This window comes from Puntigrus tetrazona, chromosome 1, assembly GCF_018831695.1.
Source record: "Puntigrus tetrazona isolate hp1 chromosome 1, ASM1883169v1, whole genome shotgun sequence".
In the NCBI taxonomy this organism is placed as follows: Eukaryota; Metazoa; Chordata; class Actinopteri; order Cypriniformes; family Cyprinidae; genus Puntigrus; species Puntigrus tetrazona.
The window spans coordinates 31,298,459-31,305,675 of NC_056699.1; positions in this window are offsets into that span (position 1 = coordinate 31,298,459).

The window sequence follows — 7,217 nt, forward strand, 5'->3', positions numbered from 1 at the left end:
AATTATCTGTTGTGTTGGAATCTTACAACAAATCAGAGATGCTGTAGCTAATACAGCAAAACCTACACCTAATCACATCACTTATAAGGTAGTTACAACAAATTTGTGTTAATGAGTTAATATTGACCCTTATATATATATATATATATATATATATATATATATATATATATATATATATATATAATATATTGTAAAAACTCAAATCTTCATACCTCAACCTACTCCCTTGCAATAAACTACATGTATTTTAGATTTTTCAAACGTTTCTATATGTAGAACAATTACATAACCTTGTTTCTTCAATTTCAAAATTTACTGGAATTTATATAATTTGTAGGACACTCTGTCCTCATAACTCTAGGTAACAATGCCCAGGTACACACACACACACACACACAGCATCATGCACAGGTCAATATTACCATAATGACAAGACATACACGCTCTCTTTATCTGTGCAGGGGGTAATCTGTTTCTCCTGGCATTTTACAAAATGACATGGGAAAAACAGGAATGTGGGAATTAGTCTCACATGGCATTTATTATGTTTATTGGTACACAAACATTGTATACTGAATGAATTACACTTAGTGATTTTTCAACCTGGTCCTGGGGACCAACATTACAAGCACATTTTGTATTTTTGTTTTCCTCATAATACATGCACACTGTGTATCTACAGAATGCACATTTGCTTCTTTCTCGTGTGTTTGGTCAACTACTGCTTTGAATATGTTAAGGTTTTCAAAGGCAAGCTTTGTACTCACATTTACATACAAATACATGTATGTGGGGACATATAGTTGAGTCACAAAATTGACTCTAAATTCTTAAAAACCACAATAACAATGGAGTGTGTTGGCAAAGCAGACTATTTTGACTAGTCAGTTTGTGCATCACTTCTTGCCCCTCTGTTCTGCATGCATGTGCTGCCATAATTTCTGTTGTGGCAGTTTCTTTCTCACTTGCATTGAAGCCACACCTGTTTTGGAGGAAATAGGCTGTGGCTGTAGTAATGAAATGAAAATATGAGGACCCAAGAAGTTTTGTCATATTATACCATAATTACATTTATATAAATTAAATTCTATATACTAAGCAAACTTAAATTTGAGATCTCTTTGAGATGACAAATGTTTTTAATGGCTGTGACTTTTTAACTGATGTTTGATTTTAAATTAAATTCAAAATCACTTTTAAACCTCTTTTTGGACTATGGTGACAGTTTGCATGTGTTGGCAAGCATTGTGCCAAGTGAAAGTACTTACAAAATAACATTTAACTATCGATCACACCAACACTTTGAATAGCACTTCAGGAAAACATAGAAACAAAAGAAGGTGGCCTGCAGGGGTCTCTAGCCTGATATCTAGCTCACTTAAAAACAAAATGCATGCTAGTCTGAAAAAAGCGAGCAAAATTTGTTAGACATGACAATCCTCCAAATGACACTGCTGATACATTACAACCCAGCTGGGCTCTCCAATTTATACAAACTGAGAGAGAAATACAATAAAAAGCTATTGCAGAATTTTTTTGGCATGAATTCACAAAAATACTGAAAACAAGGTACACAAAATTGAAATTACATACTGTAAAACAAACAAACAAAAATTAAATACAATTATACAATTATAGCGCAACCAATAAAACAACAATATCAAGAAATGTAAAAATAAAAATACAAGATAAATAAAATCTTCACCCCAAGGCGAGAGCATTACACCCTGCACATTGCGTATCGCTCCTCAACCATAAGTAATTAAATGAAAATCAATCCTGCAAGGCTCTAAAGAGAGCAATCACTAGCTTCCCACTGACCTTTGGCAAGCAAATGAACATTTGAATGTTGGACTAGTTGTTGGTCTCCTCTAATTCTTCTCAACTTTGTTTCCCCTGGTGTAAACCCCAGACAATTGGTCAGGCTCCTTTGAACTTGCACATACTGCATCCACAAAGAGAAACCAACTGCCCAAACTTGAGTGGCTAATGTTGCACCCTAATAAAAACTCCCCTTCGACACTGGCAGCACTTTACACGGCCCCCTAGCACTATCTAAAGCCACCTGCAACTTGTCTGGTGCATTAAGTAATCCACCTCATATTCTCACCTGCCATGCAGGTAAGGATACACTCTGCCCAGTGCAGGACCCACAGAAAGCTAAGGTGTCCTGGGCATTCTGGCACTGTCTAATCCATACAGCAGCATTACGCCTACCTGGCTGATATTTAATTCTAAAGTCAAAGCAAGCCATCTGTGCTCAGTGTTCCCAATTTAGCTGATGTAAGACAGCTAAGGGGATTATTGGGAGGAATACCACACACTTTGACTGAGCAGATATTCCCACCTTCTTGCTCATTGTTCACTAAAGCCAAAACGGCTTGCAAATGATGGTCTTATCTCACCCCATTGATTCTGGGTGTGAGGATAAGCTCATAACCACAGAAGTAGTGTCCACCCTCTGCAAGAATAAAAATGAAGGGTAAAATCTGCACAAGGCACTGGGGGATGTGGTAAACTGACTTTCAGGTTCCAAAGCTTCTCTTACACTGGGTCAGTCTAACTACATCAGCAAAACTTTCCTCCACTCACTTCCAAATTCTAACCAGCTGATGCAGAGTGGGCTTCAAACCTGGCAAACCCTCTACAAAACAGGAGTAATAACTTAAAGCTCAGGATGGAGCCTGACAGACTAGAAGGCTGGGGCCACTGGCAACTCTCAACACCTTTGGCTCTGGAAACGCTCTCAAACGAAATTGATTACCTCTGAACAAATTGCACTTCACGCTGTAACTTGCTCAAAAGAGACTCTAGGTGCTGTGCTACAGAAGATAACAACAAAGTTTTACTGGGTGACTATTGCTTAATGGCTACAACCTTTGGGTCTTCAGCAAGGTATTGATACAAAGCCACCACCTGCATTCTAATAGAGTATACGATGGTAATGCTGCTAAACAGGGACACTCATTAAAACAAATGGTATGTCTAACCACTCTGTATAACCCAAATCCACTTGCTGGGGTACACCTGAATTGATATCGACAAAAGGTGCCTTCGGTCTGCCTTTGATTCTCAGGTAACAGTATAGAAAATCCATAGATTTCAGTAGTTTTTCAGCGCTGTTGGATTCATTTGAGATACCTGGTATTAACAGTAGCTGCAACCCTTTAACTTCAGTAGTTCTTGATGGTAAACTCACGAGACAGACACCATTATGGTGCTTCCAACTGGAGCCCCATTACAATACAATGTTGGTGGTGCTTTCATAATAACCAATACCGCACAGAAACAGTAATTTTGATTTACCTGGCACAAGTGGAGTGCCGGGTCAGGTCCAGCTGGCAGGCCAAATTCAGGAGCTCAAAAGCCCAGAGTCCTGCAAAACCATCCCTAAGACAAGATTGATCAGCTTGATCAGGGGAAAATCGCTATGCTGGAAGACTGCCACAAATTATATTCCTTGTCCAGCCTTAATTGCCTGATGGTGTCTGGAGGGCACCCAGGATTAGCGAAAGACTGGAGACTGCTCAGAAGGAGCAGGTGAGGGTGCTTGAGGTGATGTTGGTTGGGACCAGCAGAGACGAGGAGACCAGGAAATGATGTGAGAACGGAATAGGAACTAGCAGACATGGAAGGACATGAATGAAGGATTTAGTGACAAGTATCTAGGGTGAGAACTCTGGGGTAATGGCATATCATCATGTAAATCATCTTGTTTTACTCACTGACAGAAAACAATATATTTATTTCAACATTGAATCTGATTATGAATTAGATTGAAATTGGAAAAAAGTCTATTAGCAATCTGTAAACATTATGCAGTAACTAAACACAAATAGATTAATAATAATAGCATCACTCAGTCATATCCATGGTCTGACGGGAGTCTGGCGCATTCTTTCTACTTTTCTGAGGTAATCCAAAGTTATTCTTGAGCACACATCTTCTGAGGTAAAATATTTGTTACAGTGCGTCTATCTTATTCTCAGCATGAAGCTACTATAGGGATGAAACTTGGTTAAAAAGCCTTTGCTCAGGTGATGAGGAGTTTCCAAGACGCAGCGCTTCGTAGGTGTGACACTGGCAAGATCTTATAGCAGGGTCTTGCGTGCACTCTACTTTCTATGGTCTGTGTGTGAGCTTGACGTTAACTAAAACCCTACCTAAGCTATTCTCTCCTCTGAATCTTCTTACTGTAACCAGTGAGCCGCGATATACTGGTTCTTTGGCAGAATTAAATTATCAAAGTGTCAAAAGATTTTGAAATGTAATAGCATGTAAGTTAAAAATCATTTGGAAGTAAACTATCTATTCATCTAACATTTATTGCATATTATCAACAAAGTCCATAGTACCCATTGGAAAACTTGATGTATTTCATATGGTTTCAGTCACATCCCAAAAATGAAGAGGCTTGAAGGATTTAAAATGTGATTGAGGTAATTTAGGATGTAAGAAATTTTTTCTAGAGAGTGTGTGTTCTGAAATGTCCCAAACAACAGAGCACCGATCAACAGCATGGAACAATTTCTACTTTCTGCTGTTGTATATTCTAACTTACTTACTAATTTTTATTATGAACGAATTATACAAGGAATATATAAATAAAATTATAATATGAACAAATATAAGATAAACTAATAATGACTCAAAATATCCGATGATGTGGAGGGATGCATCACAACAAATCACTATGAGTATAAATGTATATCATAGATTTTAATTTAGAGTCATATGTGATATTTAAACTATCGCCAGTGCTCATACTTATAATATGCTTATGTCTTCGATATGGAAAAGTGCTTTAGACCACGCCATGGAGTCTGAGTGCAGATGTAAGTACTTTTGGCTTGTCTGAGGCTTTTTGAAACAGTGGTTGTCTGCAGCTCACTGATAGTTCCAAATCATGATGATTAGTGGTATCTTAGTATGAATCGTATGTATATTTAAAAGATAACCATGTAAAAATCACCTGTAGATGAGTGGCCTGGGGTTATTCAACTCTGCCTTGAAGGACCAAGATCCTGTATAGTTTTAGTTCCATCAAATTCAGTGCACTTACTAAAATCTCCTCAATACTCCCAAAGATCTGTACTCAATTACGATTACAGTGGTCCTGCAGGAAGAAATTATGATCATCTTTGTATTACACCTAGAGCATAAGCTTTACTCCAGCATTGTTTACTTTGTTTTATTTTAATCAGTGGTTTTTACTAATGCTTGTGGGGATGCAATTAAACATTTGTGTAAGAGGGTTTTTTTGTTTATTTTTAGCCTGAAATGGTTAGCAGCAGTTTGTTAAGATTCCTGTCTGAACTTTGGGCAAAACAGTTCATCATGTGGCCTAATCTTTCTGATCAAGGGATATGAGCAGAGCAGACTGTGAGTTATCACTCTTTCCAAGCTCCTCCTGAGAAGCCATATGTAAGCCCTGCTGTGCTCTTCATTGGTGTGTGTGTAAGGTGTTTACTTGCATTTTGTGTTTGTGTCTGCTTTTAAGTTTGATAAATGATCAACTAATGACTTACCGAGAGGTCGTAATAAACCCCCTCTCCTCTGACTCTTCCCTGCAGACACAACACAGGCTTTACATGATGTAAACAGTGAAGAGATGGTTGCATCAATTTATTTAGAATCTTTCTCCCATGAGAAACATGCTCGATCCCTGAGGATGTGGGAGGGAATGACCTTGAGGAGAGAGAATGAAGGCATGCAGGAATTCACAATGTTAGCATAAGGTAAAGGTTAATGCTTTTTCTCCATGTGGTTTTGTGCTTTTGAAGTAAAATGCAACTAGTGTATGTGTGTTGTATCGATATGAGGCATGCCTTGATGTTTAGTCTTTAATAGTTTTGTTTCAATCATTACTTGTAATTTGTATGCAGGACACACAGGCTACTTGATTGCACCTGAGCGGCGTGGTTGGTTGGGCTAGAAACTGTGCATGGTTAGGACACAGTGTGCTTGAGAGCACTTTCATCCAAACGCAGAAAGTTACATCACATTGACTCATTGTATTAATCATGTTTAATAAAGCTTCTAATAAAAACAGTGCCTGTAATAAATACTAACAGTAATCAACACTATGTACTAGAATGCTAATAGAAACCAAGACTGAACAAGCTTTTGGGGAATGGGTTATTTTAGGTCTGACAAGTGACTGTGTAAATAACTGAAATGTTATAAGGAATTTCAGTGAAGTAGCTTATCATCTGTTTAATAATTCCCAAGGAGTAAATAACTCTTTAGGAGAAAAGACACAGATGGAGAGCTGTAAAAAAATTTATATCATTGGTTGTATATAATTTTGTCACATTGGTGTGGTGGTTGATATACTAATGATTTGTCCTACGGCAAAACAAAAAAAAAAAACACCTAACACTCAAGATGATAATCCTCTAATGCTGTTCGTAACTCCAAGAATAAAGTTACCTTTTCTCATGTTATTTATGTGTGTGTGTGTATATGTAGCATATGGTATGTGTATGTGTGTAAGCTAAACATTTTTTGCAAATACGCTACAGGACACAGCGCTAAAAGAGGAGTTCTAACAACATTAAACAACAACTAGAATCTGAGAAAATGACAGATTTACACACACATACATTAGTTACAGCATTGAAAATGTTCAGGAAGTAAAAGTGCTTAAGTAGAAAAGATGGAAAGCTTATCTATTTCATTTTTTGCTTGAACATCATGCTGACATGAATCTCAATAATGCATTTAAACAAAGTACATCTGATTTAAACAAATATAAACACATACTGACACATATGAACGTAAGAAAATGATTCTTGGTATAACTACATACATGGCATACATAATACATCATCATGGCCTTCATATTATTTTGACTACTTGTTTTCTATTTAGTGAGTTATATGTCGAACCTGGTGAATTCTTGCCTGGTATGCAGCTATATAATAGAGTTGTTGGCATGAATTTTATCCTGTAAAGGAACTGTGGTGGAGCGCCTGGTTTTAGGAAAACCACAACACTGTGACTTATAAGAAATCTGGTGTAAATGGTGTAAAATAAATGGTGTAAAAAAGAATGGTCTCAGTAATTGAGCTCTGAGGTAATTGCCACTGCATTTGAAATTGGTCTCTTCTATTCAGCAAAATAAGATTTGAAACTATGCACTAATACAGAGATACAACTAAGATGCATGGATAAGAGCAGGTCTACTGTAACCTGATGCACAGCAGTCTCAG